This window comes from Ambystoma mexicanum, chromosome 14 (assembly GCF_040938575.1).
Source record: "Ambystoma mexicanum isolate Mex_15411 chromosome 14, UKY_AmexF1_1, whole genome shotgun sequence".
Lineage (NCBI taxonomy): Eukaryota > Metazoa > Chordata > Amphibia > Caudata > Ambystomatidae > Ambystoma > Ambystoma mexicanum.
Genome location: NC_090940.1, coordinates 130,755,389 through 130,776,767, shown reverse-complemented (window position 1 = coordinate 130,776,767; position 21,379 = coordinate 130,755,389). Strand labels below are relative to the sequence as shown.

Below are 21,379 nucleotides of genomic sequence, written 5' to 3'. Positions count from 1 at the left end.
TAGACCATAGGTGTCCTTTGGATGCATTCAGCTGAAAACAATGGGACGTCGAACATGAAGCTCCACCCAGGAGGCACTCTTAAGATTCTAACACCTTAAGTAGTCAGTTGTATATTCCTTTTTTTCCGACCATCGGGGAGGAAGGTGGACGCATGTGAATCCATGAAAGATACCAATGCTGGAGAACAGAAGTTACAGGTAAGCAACATACTCCTTCTCCAGCATTGGATCTTTCATGGATTCACATGCTTTGAATGGAACAAACAGAAGTAGTAGCAAACATTAACAGGAGGAGCAGGGGAGAAAAAAAACTCCACTCTATAGAGAAGTGGAGCATACTCCAGGAATTCTCACATTTCTGAAACAGGTGTTTTAGCACTGCTCGCCCCACTTTTGCTTCACCCTGGATCTGGCCTTACATGAAGTAGTGCTTGACAAAGGTGTGCAGAGCTGCCCAGGTTGCTGCCCTGCAAAAGTCCAGCAGCGGGTATCCCTGCCCACTTGGCGGCAGAAGCCCCCATTGCTCTTGTTGAGTGGGCTATGCGAGAAACCTGAGGCATTTCTCCCAGGCTATTCCTGGGGATCCTTTGTTCATGGAGCAGGGGAGTGCCATCTTGGATCCCAACCCTTGGGGCGGACGAGTGAGGGAGGATTGCCTGGGCAGGGGGTCCTTGGGGACTATTGGAGAGCAGAGTCCTGTGGGATATATTGACCCATTCAACAGCATTGCCTCACATCACTAATCTGCATTAGCGCAAGAAACAGCAACCTGGCTGCGCTGGCTCCTGTGCGCACCAGGACCTCAAAACTGTGTTTTGGCAGCAACAAAAAGATGGCTGCATCATCCTGCCTACCACACTTTAGGTAAAACGGAACAAGGGGACACACTGAAAAAGTATGCCAGTGTGTTCTGAAACCTATCAATGGAATTAAGTGAAGGAGCAGCGTTGCTTTGCAGCAAAAGCCAAAAATCCCCTTCAAAATGAAACATTTTCACCCTTTAAAAATGCTGCTTGAGATGCCAATTCCATCGTCCATTCTGAAACCACTGTGATTCAAAAGGCCCTGTCATGCCCAGGATATTTCACTGTGCTTCGCCAAACCAGGCATAATTTTTGAGTGACAGGCCCAGTCCAGCCAACTCTCAGAGAAATCAAGAAGCAACTTCATTTTCACTCACACGGGAACACGCGTTTATTTCTTGCCAAAAATGTATCCAGGCTCTGCAGTTCAAAGAGACTTTAACTCCCTGAGCCAGGTCAAGTACAAATGTATCTATGCTTTAGATAAAACTCCTGCATTCAAGGAAATGACTACAGATGCAAAGACAGGGTGGGCATCCGAGGGAGCTGAAAAACCGAATTTAAAGAAAGAAATGCTAGCAGTTTTAACACATCTGGAAAAATGGGCTTTGCTGACTGAAGAAAAATTGGCCTGTTTAAAAGTAAATTGTTAATGAAAGCCTGCTTACTTAGCAATGTAAAGGGTTTATGTTAGTGGTGATAATACACACATAGGCTATCTTCTTTCACAGGTTGCTTTAATTCAAGACCCAAAATAAAAAAATTAAAGAGTTTAAAACACATGGGCTGGATTTGCAGCCTCTCAGAAAAAAAGTCATTCCAGTTTCCAGCCATGAAACTTCCCCAAGGAAGGGAGACACACCATAAATCCAGGACACCTACGTGAAAATTGCTAGCTTGAAAAACTTTGTATGGGCTAGGACAATGAAAGTTCACACGCTCGTCAGACATTCTTCTGTGCTCCAGGCTGGGACAATAGAAGTCCTGGGACACTAACCTGTCAAGTATAAAGGGCAATAAAACCTTCAATTAAGATGAGAAACCCTGCTTGCCTTGAAGGAAATTACAGTTGCTTGCAGTTGGAGGAAGAAAAAAAAAAGGAGGATCTAGTAACAATGGACTGCCTTTTGGTTACAAAGACTATTTTATAAAGAGACTTTAAAGACTTTATCTCTGCAGCAAGAATTAGTACAAATGTAAAAAGTTTGCAATTTCCAATCTAATTTTATGGGCTTTCTTTTAAAACTTGGTAAAACTCATTGCTGCATGGGGAACAGAAGTTACAAAAACAATGACAGATTCCAAGGAAGGTATTAATGTTGCAAACATAACATTTTGTACATAATTTGCATCTGTGTATAAAATTGTGGAATGTTAGGCCAAATGTGTAAAATTACCAAAATATATTCGAAAGACGAAACAAGGTCGCACAGACTTGAGGATTGGACTGATCTGTGCTGCACATCACATGTAACCTGCGTCATGTGTATAATTTGCCAAGAGATTGCAAGTGTACAGATGTATGTTTTTGGCAAAATCAGATTTTCAGTAAAGTAAATGTGGGAGTTTCTGGACATTGTAAACCTCACCTCATAAACCTGACATCATTCCCTTAGAAATCCAACCAGCTGAGAGCAAGGCGGAGACTGACACCCCTGCCCACTCCAAGTAGTTTAGGGGCGTGTCATGCCTCTCCGGAGACCGTGGTCGTTGTGGCATCGGTGGTCCCATAGACGGATTTAGGCCATTTTCACTACCAAGATGGCCGCAGCTACGGAAGGTGTAGGTCTAGACGTTGAACAACCCAGCGCCGAGGAAGGACCGCCCTCCTGCTCGGGATTCAGTACATCTGTTCCTGCCAGAAACGCGCGGACGCGTTGCTACTCTTCAACAACAACGCTACGTTCGGTACGTTAGATAGAATAGTCAGACATTCCATAAAGTCCCCAGAGAGAGAGAATTAAAACGGACATTTCCAATTTATCACAATCTTTAGGAGCCGCGAGTCCCATGGTCCAGCCCGCTCTATTGGTGTTTGATAACATCTTACTTTTACATCCTCGAGTCTGATTCCATCAGGTTCTTATCGGGGAACTTCCTATCCAGCTTGATAGGCCGACACCCCCTTTTTCAGGTAATTCCTTACCATCCGCTGTTGATACTCTACCTTCTACTTACCCATCTCATACTCACCATACTCTTCTGCCTTTCCCATTAGACGGCTCTCAACCTGCGGTTACCTGAATCTTCTCTGCCCAGACGACATCAATGCAGAGGCTGTCGACGCAGGGTTTTCTTCCCCAGAGGGTTTCCCTGAGGCCTTTCCCCTCCTCTATTCTTGACCAGAAGGCGGAGGAAGGGTCTTGGGGAGGCATTCGCATTCACCCCTTGTCGGACCCTTTTTCGGGACAAGGAAGTGAAGAGATAAGGAAGAAGAGCGATCGGTGATCCCTTGAGGTAACCATTCAGTTGTTTATATCACTTACAGAAACTTTACGTATTACAGGGCATGCGTAGTTAACCCTGCCCAGCCTATACTTTGATGATGTCATTTTGCACTATAAATAAGGGTCCCTGACAAGACCACACTCTTCCCGATTTCCTGCGCTGTGTTCCTGTACCTGTCATCTATCCAGACTCCAGATCCCAACTACAAGGCCAAACATTGCTGATCTTACTCCAGGGCCCATTGCAAAACCCAAGCATTGCTGATCCTGCTTCAGCAAGGCCTCAAATTCTGAAAACCACAGAAATTTCCCATTAACAGGGAGAAAACTGTGGTACTTTTGGCATCCTGATCCAGATTGACTTGCTGCCATTCACACTGCATGCTGCTGCCATCCCGCTACCCTATCTTATCCAGTGACCAGAAGTGCTACCCGGTAAACAGTCCGTGCCCAGCTGATCCTGTCCTGCTGATTTTGTCCGGCTGTCCTTTGTTAGATCAGACCTGTGTGGTGACCAGAGTGCTAACTGTCCAAAATCCAAAAACTAAAAAGTGGACTGTGAGTATCAATAGGAACCATTGACATTCATAGTATACCATGCCTTGCTTTGTCCTATCCCAATCTCTAAGCTATCCTATTCTGACCCCAATATCTTGTTAAAATTGTCAGCATTATCTGTGAAACCCTGCCTTTGATTTCTAGTGTTAGCGCCAATTTTCTCTTCATTTTTGTTTTGCTAGAACATAAGCCAGTAGCGATTTTGATGAAATAAATTAATTTTCCATAAAGGAAACTGGGTACACCACGTGAAGAGTTACAACGGCCGCATAATTGTGGAGATTCACGGGCGGCATTCTCTTTTTCTTAGTCATTAAATCCAGTTTAAGTAAAATTTGCAATCCATTTTAAAGCCGCTTTTCTGTTTTTCACTGTTCTATTTTCCTAAAAACAAACCTCACTCTATCTTGCATAACTCACTCAATTTTCCAACTAGAGATCTAATTTCACTTCCATATTATACTTATGATCTATAGCTACACCCCAACACAAACCGCATTGCAATTTACAATATTTCACACATTTTTATTAAAACTCGTTTTGGTAATTTCAGGCGGGAATTGCAAAAGTTTGCTAATTTTCCAACGTGTCATTTGCTGCAAACATGTTTTAAAACCTGCCACTCATTTTCGAACTGTATGCTCTTGGTTATAGATTGCTTGTGATTGTTTGTACTTCTACATGGTTGCTTTAGTGAGGAATATTATTTGTTTCAAGATTTTTACACACATTCATTCATTTATTCATCCATTTCCGAGTGTCATTTTTAGCATTGCCAGGGTTTAAAGTCAGTTTTTCTCTCTTGTTTGGGGAGGGAAAGTCGGATCTCAATTCTGTTTTCAATTTGTAATTCCTAATTACCTGCTGCATCGGTTGATCCACTCATCATTGATTATTTGTGGGTTGAAGGAACCTTGCAGGGGGAAATTCTAACTTGAGTGCTATCTTGCCTAAAATCAAAAAGTGCTCCTATTCCCTGGTGTTTTGTAGATGTGTCAATAGAAGGTTAAACTAAGTGCATTGCTTACATTCCTATTGTTATTATCACCCCATTGGTGATTGTTGCACCATATTAAAAAGTGTATAATTTCTTTTAATTTTCAAATAAATAAATATTACAATTTATCAACCAGCCTGGTTCACGGTCCATTGTGACCCAAGGTATTTGAAAAGGGGGTGTGATATGAGTGGTGTACCATCTCAATATTGAATCTAATCTAAAACATAAGCATTTCAATTGCACTCTGCATAATGGCTGAGACTAAGGTGTGCGTCGCCTGATTGAAATCCTTAACAGTCCCATCATACCCCAGTACCTTCCTGTACGAAAAAGGAGAAAATGACCAGGGATATTTAAACCATCTATAAAATCACAAGGACCCAATAGACAATCCATTCACCCACCACAATACATTTACCCTCTTTATCCTGACAAAAACCTATATGGTTGTGTATGCCCCCTCAGAAAAACTACATCTCCCACAATCCCTTTTACTTCTAGAAGTAGAACTAATGGGACAAAGAAGAGGAAGATGGGAGTCATGAGGATTACCCATAGGAATCAATGGGCAATGTATTCCTATGGGCAGTCTCCATGTTGTCCCAATAATGAGGTCAGGCAGAGTCAGGGAGGGAGGGACAACTACTCACACCTGACTCCAATCAACTCTTTCAAAGAGTATAAAAGGTCAAACACCCAGGCACAATCTGAGCAAGCTGGGGATGCTGAAGGAACTACGAAGATCAGAAGGAGAAGGCAGGAGAACCTTGGGAAGTCAGAAGGGGGGCCTGACTGCCAAGACACTGAGGTCTGATAGTACAAAGGGGCTACAGTGTGGAAGGGGAGCGTGCCCCAAGGGAACCAAAACTCCAGCTACACTTTTCTGGTAGTATTTAAACCAGTGTATGCTCCCTGGGTGAGTTCCAGAAACCGATGTAGTTGAGGGGCAGGTGCTGGGACCCTGACCTCAAGTGAATCCCCATTGAGGACCCGCTAACACCTCATCACTGAGGGTAAAAATGTAGACCCTGTGACTCGAGCGAAGCTAAGGTGGGATAACCTGTTGTGTCAAGAAATGTGTGTAAATCTCAAAAGTGCCTGTAACTGGCGAAGTGGGAGTAAAACATTGAATGTGTATTCTGGGACTTGTAGTCCAAAAGAGCAAAGCTTTGAGACAGAGTGGTCCCTTACCGCGTGTGTGCCCAATCGAAAGTATTGCTCCCGTTCCGATACACCCCTACCCAACATCCCCTCAGTTGTCATGGGATATTGTCAGCAGAGTCCATCTTACCCCAGTACCTTTCTGTAAGAAAAAGGAGAAAACAACTAGGGAAATTAAAACCATCTATAAAATCACAAGACCCCAATAGAAAATCCATTCACCCACCACAATACATTTACCCTCTTTATCCTGACAAAAAGGATATATGGGTTTTGTATGATCCCTCAGAAAAAACACATCTCCCACTATCCCTACTTCCATTCTAGAAGTCCAACTACTGGGAGTCATGAGGATTACCCAAAGGAATCCATGGGCAATGGATTCCGATGGGAAGTCTCCATGTTGTCCCGTAATGAGGTCAGGCAGAGTCTCAGGCAGCGAGGGACAACTACTCACACCTGACTCCAATCAACTCTTTCAAAGAGTATAAAATGTCACCCAGTGGGAGAAAAACCTTGAATGTGCATTCTGGGACTTGTAGTGCAAAAGAGCAAAGCTGTGAGACAGAGTGGTCCAGCGCTTCGTGTTTGCCCAACTGAAGGTCTCTGTAAGGTATCCAGCTGAGACATGCCCAAAAGTGAAAATTGTAAAGAATTGTAAATCAAAGTGGTCCTGCAACGGGTGAAGCAAAATCCTGAGCAACAGCCGAATGTCTTCAATTCTGGTGTTAAAAGGGATCTGAGCCCGGAAGAGGGGGATCCATGGTCCAAGCCCGGATGAGGGAGACAAAGTTGTGAACATTGTGTGAAAAGGATTATGAGCCTAGACGAGGGGGTCCCGTGGTCCGAGCCAGGATGAAGGAGACCAATCGTGAACTTATGAATATGAGAATCTTGACAAAGGAAAGGAACTTTTGTGTTTTGCTTGCTACATCAGATCCTCTGCAGTAAGAGACTTTCAATGGCAAAGAGACTTTGGCACAGAAGGTCCTGATACTGAGATATTGAACTGTATGAGTAACAAAGGAACTACAAGTAGCAGCAGTCACTGGGAAAGAAGGTAATACTGTGTGTTTGGACAAGTAAAGTAAACTTTTTTTCAAGGCGGAGGAAGCCTGTATTCTGACAAAGGAAGTCTGTGTTTGACAAGCAAAGTAAACTTTGTTTCAAGGCAGAGGAAGCCTGTGTTTTGAAAAGAGATGTTTCTTTTGACAATCACTTTTTGTTTCTTAAAGACTTTGCCAGAGTGGTGTGAGACCAGCTGAACCATTGAACTGTGTCCTCGTGCTGAGGAAGCCAAAGGGTGCACAATGCTCGAGCGTGCTGCCTTGTCCCGTGCTGAAAGCGTGGTGAAGGGAGGCCAACTGCTCAACTGTCCTGACATATTCCTTCTTGAACACTTCTGTTTTTGCATGCACTACTGTCCCACACCATTTTGTATTTAAAACTAAGGATTGGCAATAGGTTTATTAGCTTAGGACCTTTTATTTTGACAGACTCTAATAGGACTGCATTATTATTTGATGGTTGTAGATTGCTCCCATCATTAGATTTATGTTTAGATAGGTGTTTAACCAACCCTTTAAAATTAAATAAACACCCTTGAACTGTGTCTTATTTGTGTCCGTCGTCATGGATGATACCAAGTCTTTCCTTACAGCTATTACCGCTCCCGGCAGCAGTTTCTTAGCATCTATATGCGCCTTTGCAATGGTAGCCATTATCCATCAGGCGATTCCTTGTTTGGAAATGACCCCTCGCTTATTGGTGTGGCCAAATGCTACAAGCATCTGTGATGACCCCGTGAAGGATTTAGTTTTGTTGATATAAAACTTGCTGACCCTTTGAAGGTCTAATGTGTAGCGATTATGTCTGAATGCATATGAAACTCAGTAGGCACTTTTGGGGTAAGTGTGGGTTAGTTCTTAACAAGTCTCTGTCCTTGGTGAAGAGCAGGTATGGTTCCTTGACAAACAGTGTTTGTAACTCTGAAGTTCTCCTGAAGGACGTGATGGCTAATAGGAACGTCTTCTTCCAGGATACATGCCGGATGTGTGCAGTGCCCATAGGCTTAAACAGCGGTCTCATAAGGGCAGCCCACACAATGTTAATTCTCCATTGGGGTGCAAGCGTATGGTTAGAACTAAAAATTGCAGCTAGTTGCACTCTTCTAGATGAATGAGCTATGCCTTCTTTCGCCAACTTGAGTCAGTAAGGTAGTAGATCCTGCGGTACAATTCCCACTGTTGTGATAGAACCGTCTTCACTTGTACTTGTAAGACTTATTTGTAGTTGTTTCTCTGGCCGCATTCAGGATGTCTCTGCATTCAGCGAGCCTGGGTCGTGGTGGAGGACCACCCCCATGAAATGCAAGAGCAGGTCTGGCCTACGATAGCGTGAATTCGTCTCCCATGGATTTTGTTTGAGATTATCGGCTGGTGAACTTCAGACACTGTTTTCCTCTGTGGCAAACATGTCTATCAGGGGGCTACCCCACTGTTTGAATACTCTTGTAATTTGTTGGCCTAACTACTGCCATAAGTGACATTGGCTTGTCGCTCTGCTGAGCTGTTGGGAGGAATCCAATTGAGTTATCACAGATTCCCCAGCGGTAACCTCCTCCCATGTGGCCAGGGGATGGCAGCAGCTACCCGATCCTGACCCTTGGGTGGCTATATGTGGGAGGATCACATAATCACATAGGAGAAAACCACCGGGGAGATATCATGGCTTCTTTGGATGAGGTGCAATGAGCAAGACCCCCTGATACTAAATACCCTAATGGCGTATTGGTATGCGTCTGCCCCCCCTCCCTTTTCTCAATACCCTTTAGGCCAAACGCCCACCATAATCTGAAGGGTAAAAGTGCCAAGAAAACCTTTTAGTTCCAATTCCCCTTCATAGAGAACTGATTTTTCAGATGGGATCATTGAGAGATTCTCCAAATACTAACCATCAGGTGACATCAATGGACTCCAATTCCCACAACCACCTAAGTCATCAGTTGTATGAGAAACCAAGGTGTGTCTCAATTATTAGTCCACAGGGAGATGGAGATCTCTCCCCCTCTCTCCCCTCCCTCTTCCTCTCTCTCCCTCCCTCCCTCCCCGAGGGCACAGTCATCGCCTCTGGATCCAGACCCTGGTGGTGGACCAATGCAGGGTGGTGAGGGCAAGGGGGAGAATCACCTGGGTGGGGGATCTTCAGGGAGTGTGAGTGAGAACCGATGGTGAGATGCAGGATCCCCTATTCCATTTTATAGGATTCTCCAACGTTCCAACTCCCACACCCCCTTTCTACACAAACACTTACTCACATACATCCGATACCCATTAGCTTCCCCCACACGGATAAAAGGTGGAACTTGAAGACACATTCTGAGCAAGGTGAAACACAAGAAGGAGCAGATCTTCCGAGCCGAAGACGAACCCACTGGAGCAGGACGACCGATCGAGGGACCAGAGCGAGGGGTAGGGAAAGCCTGAAGGTCCCTGTATGAGGTTGTTGCCTCTAGGAAACCGTGAAGGATACGCAAAGAAAGCCAAATCCCAGGCAAGAAGAAGCCTGCCTTGTGTTTCAAGGAAATCAGCTACCCTCCCAGGTGAACGACAGAGTTGGGGAGGTGAAGCCAAGCCTGTGGTATCAACCTTGACTCGTTAATCAAAACCACAAAGAAAAGAAAGGAATGCATACAACTGAGGAGTTGGCGAAAAGACATGAAAGGCCGGTTTGTGTCAAGGAAAGATTGAAGCTGCAAACAGTACATCTCCCAATGGAAGGTTGCACACGTGCTGATGAGAAGTGAAAGAAAGCAAACCTGTAGTGAACTTTAAAGTCACTGATAACTGTGAAGCCAGTGATAGAGTAGCGGAGTGGTGCAGTCAAAGGAAATAGCCCACTCAAATGACTGCAAAATGTTTGGACGTTTTCATATAAAACGACAAAGTGAAATGTGTACGGGTCAAGATTAACATTTGACGAAAGGGGAAGTTAAAAGGTGATTGCTCTAAGAGAAAGATTTCTTTTACCTTTTCTGATTGTGTTATGGAACTACCAAGACCAAGAGACACTCGGGCAAATTTCATAAGAGAGAGCTGAAGTGAACTTCGAAGTGGTCCTGCGGAGATATATGGAAAAAGCCGTGCACACTTCGACATCAGTGAAAGGTCTGAGCCTGACTGAGGGCAACCTGGAATATGAAAGAAGTTAGAGGAAGGGAACCCCTAACGAAGGCGAATAAAGCTTGGGGAAGGGAACCCTAGCAAATGCTGTGATTGCGAGGTCCGAGTCCGGCTAAGGGAGATCTACTTTGAATCCAGTACTTTTTGTTGAGAGGTCCAAGCCCGACTGAGGGTGACCTATGTGAACTGTTGATGCCTTGAGAGGTCCGAGCCCGACAGAGGGAGACCAACGTGAACTTTTGTTGAATTGTGAAAGTACCTTTGGTAAACTAAATATAAGTGACTTTAACGTGGAAGTACAAGCGGGCCTCGATCCACGGTTTGAACTGCTTTTTTTTTTATAACCTGAGCCACACTGTGTCATACTGTTTACAGGGGTGCCTTACTCCGTGCTGTCCAATGTGGTGAGGAGAGCTGACTCGGCCATCTTGATCCTTCATGCTATAACACTGACTTTCCTTTGCATACACATTCCCCTTTACACACTTTTTGTATAAGAGATGGGGCAGGCATTCCCTTTTTTTTTTGTATAGACCATTTTGATTTGACATAAACTGACTCAGACTGTGTTTTCCTTATTTGATGGTAGAGACTACTCCCATCATAACTATAGGGCAAAGTAGGAGTTTTTCCAAACCACAAGAATTGAATAAAGGTTTGGAAACTTATAACTCTTATGTCAGTGTCGTACTTGTGATGCCATACCTCCATTACAGGTGACATCAGTGGACTCACAACTCACAACCATCTTAGTACTGGTATGAGGAGGATGAAGGAAGTGATGTAGAGCTGCAGGTGCCTCAAGCTCAATGAGAGTGCTAGTTGTTTGGTGAAAATGCCTGTGCGCAAGACATTTACAAATGGAAACCAAACTATTAGAGGCGGTTCAGGGGATGACGTTGCATCTCCCACAGAGGCATGTGGCAGCTGGAGGCATGGGCTGGTGAGGCGGAACAGAGTAGCTTGTCAGCAGAGAAGGAAAGTAACACTGCACGAGCAGGACATGCCGTGGAGGGGATATGAACTGCGAGAGGATTCCTGGGCATTCAGCAGAAAGAAGAAGCATTGTTATCCTTACTGGCACCTGAAGGAAAGCAGGCGTGCAGGAGCGAAGCCGTGAGAGAAGCCGGAGAGACGTCAAAGCAGCACAGAGTGGGAATCAAGTGGCAGAGCTATGCTGCGTAAATGCGAAACATGACCGTTCATAGACATTCAAGACGCTACATAGAACCCGTGAGGGGTGGTTTGGCAACCGCGCCAATGACAATTTGAACATTGTACAGCTGCAGAGACAGAAACAATAAGAAGATTGTTTGCGAGTCAAAAGAGCGGAATACAAACCCAAACCTCCATAACATGAGTGCATGGAATGCAGATGTGGGGAAAGCTTAAAAAACATTGAAACAGATATACTGAACAAAGGAAGGTATATGTGGTTTTAGATGTAAGGAGGAACTGTAATAGAAGAGAAGTCCTGGCAGGGAAGTATACCAGGCAAATTGCAAACCTACAAGTATCAAGAAAGGACAGTGCTTGTTGAACAGAGAAGGAACTTGTGTTAAAGAAAGACTTACAATGCTAAAGAGCTTTTTACCCAATAGGATTGTTGTGGGGCAAGAAAGACACAAAGAACTGTTAGACCAAGAAGACATTGTCATACCATTGATGAATCCAAGGGAAGGGGATCACCCTCTGGAACAAAAGGTCTTTTCATCTTGCAGAACATTTACTTTGGAGATGTTCTATTTTTATTTATGAACCTTTTTTGCCAATACCAGCTTAAAGACATTTCCCTTCTCACTTTATTATTTTGTTTGTAGTGAGAGAGTCAGTTTAGAATGTTTGGACACAAGGTCAGCTTTGGATTTCTGACATCCTGACAGACAGATCCTTAGATTTTGGTTTTAGGCAGTGGAAAATCCTCTTTCGAGCGGGGCCAGGAGAGGCATTTTCCTAACCTGTTTAAGTTAATAAAATCCATTAACCAAAAACATGACTGTGTCTGGCTGTCATTCCTGACCCCTCATCCTGGTCTGCTGTCTCATTGCATTTGCCAGGCAGGTGAAAGGCTTGTATTGGTATAGGATTCTGGATCACTGTTAGGTAAGAATTGGTGCAGTCACACAGACTACACACCAATGATCTGCTTGGTATAGGTCTATACTAAACAAGTTGATAGTGTGCCTGAGCAGCCAGACTTATCTCAAGACGGATAAATGTGATCTGTAGAGCTGTATCAATGACATTTGTCAATGCAAGTAACCAAGTAACACTTACACTCAAGGTTTCAGTTATAAATAGTTATTTATTTAACATCAAGTTTTAAATAAGCATTCTTTAAAAAGACAATTCGTGTAGCTATGTAAATATACTTTAAAAATACTTCTCAGAATCAAGCCAAGTTAGTGGGTGATCTTCGGATATGCTTCTTACGCAATTCCTACACCCTGAGGCGACTTCATTCACGAAGACAGTAATGGCATTTATGTATCACACTAGTTACTTTGCAGGTTCTGAGGTTGCAGTAAGGAACGGTTAAACAGTTTCTCAATGTATGTGAGGATACTTAAATCGTCCAATTACATCTAGACAAGCCTTTCCCAGCAATAAAAGTCAAAAACAAGTTAACACCTATGAGGGACCTGCAATATCAGTCAATGGGCTAGAAGAGTCTGCAGAGAGCCAGGAAGGCCAAAGTCAATTTGAAACAGTGTATGGAGCTGAGGCACTTCTTAGAATTAAAGTCTTGCACAAAGTTAGAGAGTTTGTAGAAAATCACTTGTAAGGTCACAAGCCGTTAAGCCTGTGCAAGAGGAGTTGGAATCAACTGTTAATGTTAAAGGATATTTGTACTGCACACTATCACCACCGGAGTGTTCCCTGGCGCTTTGGCGGATCTGAAACAAAAGGGGGGTAGGTTAGGCATGTTAGTAGGACAAAGTTGGGAGAAGAGTAAGGGAGCTGTGAAGTACTGTTGGCAGCTTCAGTTCAGTTAACACTGTTCGCCGAGCATATTGGTGTGGTATTCGGTTCCGAGACGGTTGAGTGCTGTTGTGTGCAGGTCTGTGTGATGTGTTTGTTGTTGCAATGTGGTCAAGTGTGTGCGGGTTGCTGCGGGTTTAAGGTGTGGTTGTGCTTGTTTACAGTGTGAGAGGTGTGTGAGGTGTGGTGAGGTTTTTTAGTTGTTTTTGGGGTGGACTAGTAGCCTTGTTGTTAGGAGAAATGTACACTCCTTTTGTGTCTCCTTCGTGATTTAGAGAAGGTTGTTTCCTTTCAGTGAATACGTTTCAGCATAAGGTTGTCTCATCTCTTTGTCATTACGGTAAGTCAGCTACTCTTTGTGTTTCCATCTTTGTATTTAGCCACCCCTTTCATCCCAGTTTGTTGTTGCTGCAAACTTGTCCTTTCGTATTGATTTACTTGCAATCTACGTCTGTACCCTACACCCTTTCTGAGTGGGTAAGATTGTTGGTAGTGTTAGGCATGTTTGTTATTGTTCTGTCCTCATGGGGTTGTCACTTGCATTCTGCTCCATCTAGCATAGTCCCTCTTGTTCTTGTAGGAGTTTCCCTTAGTCAGTCCTAGGTGTTATCTGTGCTATCATATATTCTATCAGTCTGTTTTTTGTGTTTCCGGTTTGATTGTTTTAGTTGGTGTCTGAGGTATTGAAGAGCCAGGTTTTTAGAAGTTTTCAAAATTTTAGGTGGTCCTTTGTGTTTCTCATTTCTTTTGGGAGGTTGTTCCAGGTTTTTGCGGCTAGGTGCGAGAAAGAGGAGCCTCATAGTTTTTTCCTGATGTATGGTTTTGGTTCCAGGCGGATTTCAATGCTTGATCTGAGGAGTTTCGTTGGCTTGTAGATAGTTATTTTCTTTTGCAGGAATTCTGCTCCTTGTCCGCTGATTGCCCTGTGTGCTATGCACATCGTTTTGAACACGATACGATGTTTGATTGGGAGCCATGTAGTATTTTATAACGCTGGAGTGATGTAGTCTCTCCTGGATAGTTTGAGGAGGAGTCTAGCTGCTGCCTTTTGGATGCGTTGTAATTTCTTCAGGAGGTATTCCGACATCCCAAGGTAGAGGCTGTTTGCATAGTCGATTCTTCACATGAGGGCGATGACCGTCAGTGTTGTGTGGGTGAAGGAGAGGAAAGGTAGGATGTTCTTGGTGAGTGAAGGAGGAAGAAGAATTTCTTATTTATCACGTTTACTTGTGGTTCCAAGATTAGTCTAAGGTTAGAGCGTTGTCCATAAGGACGCCTTGGTTTTTTACTACCTTGGATGGTGTGGGTGTGGTTCCCAGTCCCGTCGGCCAGGGAATGTGTGTATTGTTCTCTTGGTTTTTGGATATAATCAGGATTTCTGTCTTTCCTGGGTTGATTTTTAAATTGTGGGCATTTATCCAGTCAAAGATTTCTTTTAGACATTCTACTAGGGTTGAGTGATCAGCTTGTGTATTTTCGATTTTTTAGAAGATTGGAGTGGCGTCTGCGTAGTTGTAGCATGTAATGTTGAAAATCCTGATTAATGGTAGATATTTAAGTATAGTGGTGATAGTGAGGATCATTGTGGTACTCCACAGTCGTTATCTCGTGGAGTAGATTTGAAGGGTTTTATCCATACAGTTTCTGTTCTTTCTGCTAGGAATGATTTTTTTTTGTAACATCTGTTTATTAAAGATTCATCATATACATGAACCGTGGCATACCACTTATTGCATTTGAAATTTCTTCAAGAAATAAAACCCATCATTACATTGAGAACGACCCCTGGAATCCCCTCCCCCCTCCAACTTCGAAGAGTGGGTGTAGGCAGTTCCGAAGTCAGTTACCATCGCATGGCAGAGTGCCATTGCGCAGAGTGTTGTTGATTCAGTGTTCGAGTCAAGCCTATCCCCCTTCTTCCTTCCCTTTTCCCTCTTCCCACCACTCACCCCTAAAACTGAGAAAAAGAACCTTAAACTTAAACTACTATAAAAAATGTCTTGGGATCTGTAGAATCGTCTTTGGCGAGATGTGAAGTTTATCCTTCATTTGTGAGGGTGCCGCATTTTTGGGTGAGCACCCGGCGTCCCAAGAGTGTTTGGTCTGGGGTGGGTCCACCCCGGGGGCCTGTGGGCCTGATGCAGCTTGTGCTCCAGTGAGTAAGGTGATTTTACCTAGTCATCGCCCCCCCGCCCCGTTTGTAGCGTTTGCCTTTTCGGTGGGTCTAATATGCTCCAATATGTATGGGCAAGCGCCGCTTTTGTCGGGTTGAGTCTATGTAGTGCGCTTTTTTATGGGGTCTTTGTGCTAGTCTTTGTAGTTGGCTCCAAAAAGCACATCTTCCGGTGTCGATGGGATAGTGGCCTCTGGGAATTGAGCGGACAGTGAGCTGAGCACCGCTTGCCAGAATGGCTGGATCCCTGTCAAGGGCCACAGGATATGTCCCATTGTGTCGATTGTTCCACACCCCCGCCAACAGAGCGGTGATGGTAGTATCCCCATATTATGCATCCTAGATGGGGTATAGTACAGGCACTGTATTATTTTGTACTGAATTTCCCTATTTTTTAGGTTCAGCGACACACTGGGGATGGCCGCAAAGTATTGGTATATATCTCCGGTCTCTACCTGAGTGCCTAGATCGTTTGACCATGCGCAGGCCAATGCGGAGTTTCTCCCCACGTTGTTCAGGATGGCCATATCATAAAACGTGGATAGGCGAGTGTGTACTTGGGTCTGCCTCTCAAGTTCTAATTCAGACGGAGTGGGGGGTGCTTGCCTGGAGGATGCTGATGTGTGTCCCGCTATGGCGGCGCAGATCGTGCCATACTGAAGCCATTGTCCTGGGCGGAGACCAAGAGTGCCGCCGCCTTCTGGGAATGCGTGTATCGTTGGGCCATCACAGAGGTCCATGATTCTGACCTGCGCTCATTTGGTGTCTTGATGGGATGAATTTATTTTGGTATTCTGGTCTAGGGTTAGAAGGGTCTTAACCGACATCCACGTGGGTTCCTTTTTTATATTGGCCCCTAGCTGAGAGCGGAGTCTATACCATTGAATAACAGTTTGGCCTACTATGGGGTTTGATTTGATGTGCTTTGGGAATTTCCCTGGGGGGATTGCTAGGGCCTCTACTGGTGTTAGGGGGACCAGCAGCGTCAGCTCCATCTCCCTCCAGCTAGAGCGGTTGTCGGGGTTCAGCCATCGCTTGGCCCAGAAAACGTGTGCAGCTTGGTGTTAAGTGAGCCACGAGGGCAGCGCAAGCCCCCGTCTGATTTTGATGTCGTCAGAGCTTTCGAGTGTATGCATGCTTTTTTGCCCGTCCATATAAACCTTGTGACCGCGGCCTCAAACGTTTTATACATTTTTGGGGTTGGAGTGTAGGGTAGCAACTTCGCTAGATGTCTGCTAGGAATGATTTAATCCAGAGTAGTGCCCTGTCCGTTATACATATATCTTCTAATCTTTTGATTAGGGTGTCATGGATTACTGTGTCGAAAGCTGCCAAGAGGTCGAGCAGAATCAGAGCTGAGCTTGTGTTGACTCTGCGTTTGTTTTTAGGTCGTCCCAGATGGATAGTAGTGCCAATTCTGTTCCTCTTGAGGGCCTGAAGCAGACTTGTGCTTGGTATAGCAACTGGGGTTTTTCTACATGTTCTTGGGTTAATTTATATACATATGTTTTTAGGAGTTTTGCCGGGTAGGGAATGTTTGAAATCGGTCTGTAGTTGGAGGTCTTCCACGTTGCCACTTGTGTTTTTTAGAAGTGGCTTAATTCAAGCGATTTCTGTAATATTCTGATGGCGTTCCTTGTGAGAGTATTGATTTGTAGATGTCGGGGAGGGTGGAAGGGGGCAGCAGCGATCCAGGGGTAATCCTGCTTTCTTGCTGCGTTTTACCAGCTGGACAAATATCTATACTGATATTTCTGGGAAGTTTTGGAGTTTGTGCTGTGGCTCCTCATCAGGTCCGGTTGGTTGAGTGTTAGGGTTGGTTGGTCTGTTTTGTATGATTTTGTCGGATGTAGTTGATTTTGTTATTGAATGGTCTGCCAAGTTGATGCATAGTTTCTGTGAGGGTATTGGTGTTTTGTCATAACCTGGTGGGTTTCTCATTTAGTTTATGGTCACAAGACCAATATAACAGTCTTTATTGTTCTACTTTTTTGATTCCCACTTCACATCCCCCGATTACTACCCCCCCCCCCGCCGCCACCATCTAGGCGGCATGCAAATGTACAAAAAAAAATAAAAAATAAAGCAAATCAGTAACACGCATACCAAGGAAAAATAAAGTTGCAGAGCTGAAGCAAGTAACTGCTGAAATAAGTGACAGTGTCCAGTGGATCCAAAGTAGAACTGCAACCGAAGGCCCAACACCTAAGTCAGAAGACTCCAGGCATGTGCCCGAGGCCACTGGAAGAATTACCGGATGAAGAGATCTGGTTTGGAGGTTATTCTAAAAGTAAGCTAACGCAATTCCCAAATGAGAAGAGCACAGCTAAAAAGACACCGAGTTAAGTACCCCAAGTCTAAACCGTACCTCTGGTTTGAAGAAGAGTGGCCCAGATGGATTCTGTCCTGTTACAGCGGTGCAGACCCCGTATTCCTGAGCCTCAGTCGTGGGGACAAGAGGGAGGAAGTCTGGAGGGCTCCTGCCGCGGTAGTTTGGAGGTCGTTGGCAGCTACTGGCTTTTTCGGTTCAACAGCCCTTCGCGGTTTCAGTGCTTAGTAAACAGCATTGTCGCGGATCTCGGATACCGGTTGGGCTTCCTTGTTTGTTTGTTTATTTAGAATGCGCACCAGAAACCCCATCTTCATTGGAGAATCGAGTGAAGGCCCTGATTGTGTCCCTGTCTGACTCTGCGGAGTCAGTCGTCTGTTCGACAGGATACATAGAGCTGGCGGTCCGGTGAATGGTCCGAGGTCGGTTTTAGCCAAGTGTCACTACTTTAGAGAGAAACAGGACATCCTGCAAAAAGCGAGGGAGAAAGAACCTATTGACTTTGACAGTTCCAGCATTAGAATATTTCAAGATCTGTCAGCGGCTACTCTTAATAAGTGGAAAGGTTGTTGCCCTCTAACAACGTGGTTATGGGAGCAGAGCATTCAATACTGCTGGGGGTCCCCCTTTTCGCTGACCAACGACCACGAGCGTGAAGCATACCGGGTCACGTCAGAGGAGGCTGCCAGGGGGGTCTTGGAGAACCTTCAATCGGGCACACAAGGAACAGACAGAGCTAAGACACTGTAAAACCGTAGATGCAATCGCATAGTCCGAATAGTATGAATAGTATGTTGGCCAGAAGCGAATTGCATCATGTGACAAACATTGCAAACCATAAAACCTGAATGTGACCATTCGGAGTCAATTTTGTAATTGCCTGCCATTTTCTTTTCTGTAACGCTTTACAAATATATTCCGTGCTTCAGATCCACACACGGTGAGAGGGCACAGCTTGAACTCTGAATGCTAACGTAGACAGGAATGTGAAACCCTGCAGAAATACATTTTTTTTTTATTCTGTAAAGCCTTGAAGCTGTACAAAAGCCGCGACTATTCAGCAACCGAGGTGCCAGCCTGTCTTGCAAACGCTGTTGTAGAAGGCAGTTAAATAAGACTTATATGCAACTAACGGTGCTCCTTCACGTAAAATGGTATTTTCTCTGCTTCAGAACTGTCTGACCCTTAGCCCATGAGCGCAGCGAATAGATAACGTTAATTGGAATGTGTCCCTGCTAGAACATGATATCTTTCCCTGTGCCGATGCCCCGTGTTCCCCAAAACAGAAAGCTGTCTGCAGCCTCGGCTAGAAATACCAAATGTTTAGACTGAATTAAGTTATGTGGATAACTATCAATTACCGAACCCTAGTTTGTATGTCACATATATGGGTGGACTGAATAATGCTGTAGAATGATGATGTATTATGTATATATATTAGTGCTTTACCTGTGCTCGCTCGCTCTCTCTCTCATCTCTCAGTGTCTGAACACACGTCGTGAGGCTTTGAGACCCGGTCGGCCGACTAAGATACTCTGAAAATAAACCAGACTTGTTTGGGAAACGAACCTCACGACTTGCGTGTCATAAGTATATGGTTATTGTGCCTTTATTCCATATGACATGCATTACTTACTGTAAAAGCATTTCTGATGGTTGTATCTGTTTAGATTTACATGCTGTGCATATGGTCCGACATCCAGTGGTAACCGCAGAGTATTGCATCTGGTCTTTTGAGAATCGAAAAGGGATGTCGACATGGGCGTGCCTGTAACACTATCCCTACGTGACCTGTAGTGTACCCAAAATCTCTCACGCGTCGAGGTCCCTCCGATTGTATTTTTTCTGCCAAGAGGGAGCCTTATGACCATTGTGAGCGAGTACAGAAAAGAGAGAGAAAGTGGTAAGACGTCTATGTTCCTTCCAAACGAGCGGGGAGGAAGGGTGGGCGCATGTGAATCTAAGCAGATACAACCATCAGAAATGTTTTTACGGTAAGTAATGCATGTCTTCTGATGTTTGTTAATCTGCTTAGAATCACATGCTGTGCATAGAATAGCGAGCAGTACCCAGAGTTGGCGGTGGGTTGTGAGAAGTCTTAGTACTGCCTGTCCCACCTGAGAATCAGACCTAGAATGAGTGTCTAGACAATAGTGTTTTATAAAGGTGTGTACAGAACTCCAGGTTGCCGCTTTGCAAATAGATTTGAGGGGAACATTTGCAATGAATGCTATGAACGCCCCAGTGCCTCAAGTGGAATGTGCTCTAGGCTTGAAGGGCAGCTCTCTCTTAGCAAGAGTGTAGCAGAGTGTAATGCATTTTACAATCCATCTAGAGATAGTGGATTTGGAGACTGCGTCTCCTTCTCTTCCTGCCGCCACCGAAACGAAAAACTGATTAGTCTTTCTAAGTGGTCGAGTTCTTTCCATGTAGAACATGACAGCTCTGTGTACATCCATTGTGTGCAGGGTTCTTTCTCCCATGCTTGAAGGATTTTGAAAGAAGTTGGTAGTTCTATTGACTGGTTCACATGGAACTTTGAAATTAATTTAGGCGCAAATCTAGGGTGAGTGCGTAGAACCACCTTGTCTTTGTGAACTGTTACGAATTGATCTAGGATCAAGAGCGCTTGTAGTTGACTTACCCTCCTGATGGAGGTAATAGCTATTAAAAAAGCAGTCATAAGGGTGAGGTCTTTAAGACTTGCCTTGTGCATGGGCTCGATGGCAGCCCCCATAAGCCTAGTCAACACCACGTTTAGAGGTCCCATCCGGGAGCCGGGTTAGAGATGGGAGGGTGAATTCTTTTTACTCCCTCCATGAAAGCTTTAATAACTGGTATCTTCCACCATGCCACTTTCTGTTGTGATGTAGTGTAGGCTGAAAGTGCAGCTAAGTGAACCTTTATGGAGTTGAAGACCAGGCCTGAGTCAAGTAAATGAGTTAGGTATAACACAATGTGTGTGGGAGAGCAGTTAATCGGGTTAATGCTCTTTGAGTTGCACCAGATGACAAACCGTTTCCATTTACTGGAATAGCAGTATCTGGTGTTCGGCTTCCTTGCTTCCCACGAGAATGTCCATTCATCTCTGAGAGATTTGCAGGTGTCCAAACTCTATGACCTCAGGAGCCAGGCCCCTAAATTCAATGTATGCGGGCATGGGTGAAGTGTCTCCCCTCTGTCTTGCAACAATATGTTGTACAGGCAAGGCAGTTTAAATGGAGGGGATAGGGACATCTCCATCAGATGAGCGAACCAGGGTTGGCGGGCCCACATGGGGGCCACCAGTATCATCGGGACAGGTTCCTGGTGCATCTTGTGCACAATCTTGTTGAGAAGGGGAGTCGGGGGAGGAAGCGTAGATAAATCTCCCTGACCATGTTATCCAGAGTCCGTTCCCCTTGGAGCGGTTCTGGGGGTACCTGGAGGCGTAATCTTGGTATTGAGCGTTCTCCAGAGTTGCGAACAGATCCATCTCTGGGAAGCCCCATTCTGCGAAAACGTTGGAGACGATGTCTTTGTGTAATCGCCATTCGTAGTCCCTGGATAACGGAAAGTTTCTGCTGAGTACGTCTGCCACAAGATTGAGTTCCCCTGGAACATTTTGTGATAGTAGGAACATGTTGCGTTTGAGAGCCCACTTCCAAATGTTCTGGGACAGTTTGGACAGCCCTGGAGAATAAGTGCCCCCTTGTTTGTTCAGATAGTACATGGCTGTGGTGCGGTCTGTGAGGATGAGGATCGT

General features: G+C 44.7%; 1 protein-coding gene across 5 annotated transcripts in view; it reads right to left on the bottom strand.

The window, feature by feature from the left end:
• PALS1 (protein associated with LIN7 1, MAGUK p55 family member) overlaps positions 1–21,379 on the bottom strand; it is a 908,688-nt gene that overhangs the window by 128,386 nt on the left and 758,923 nt on the right. The window lies entirely within an intron of this gene.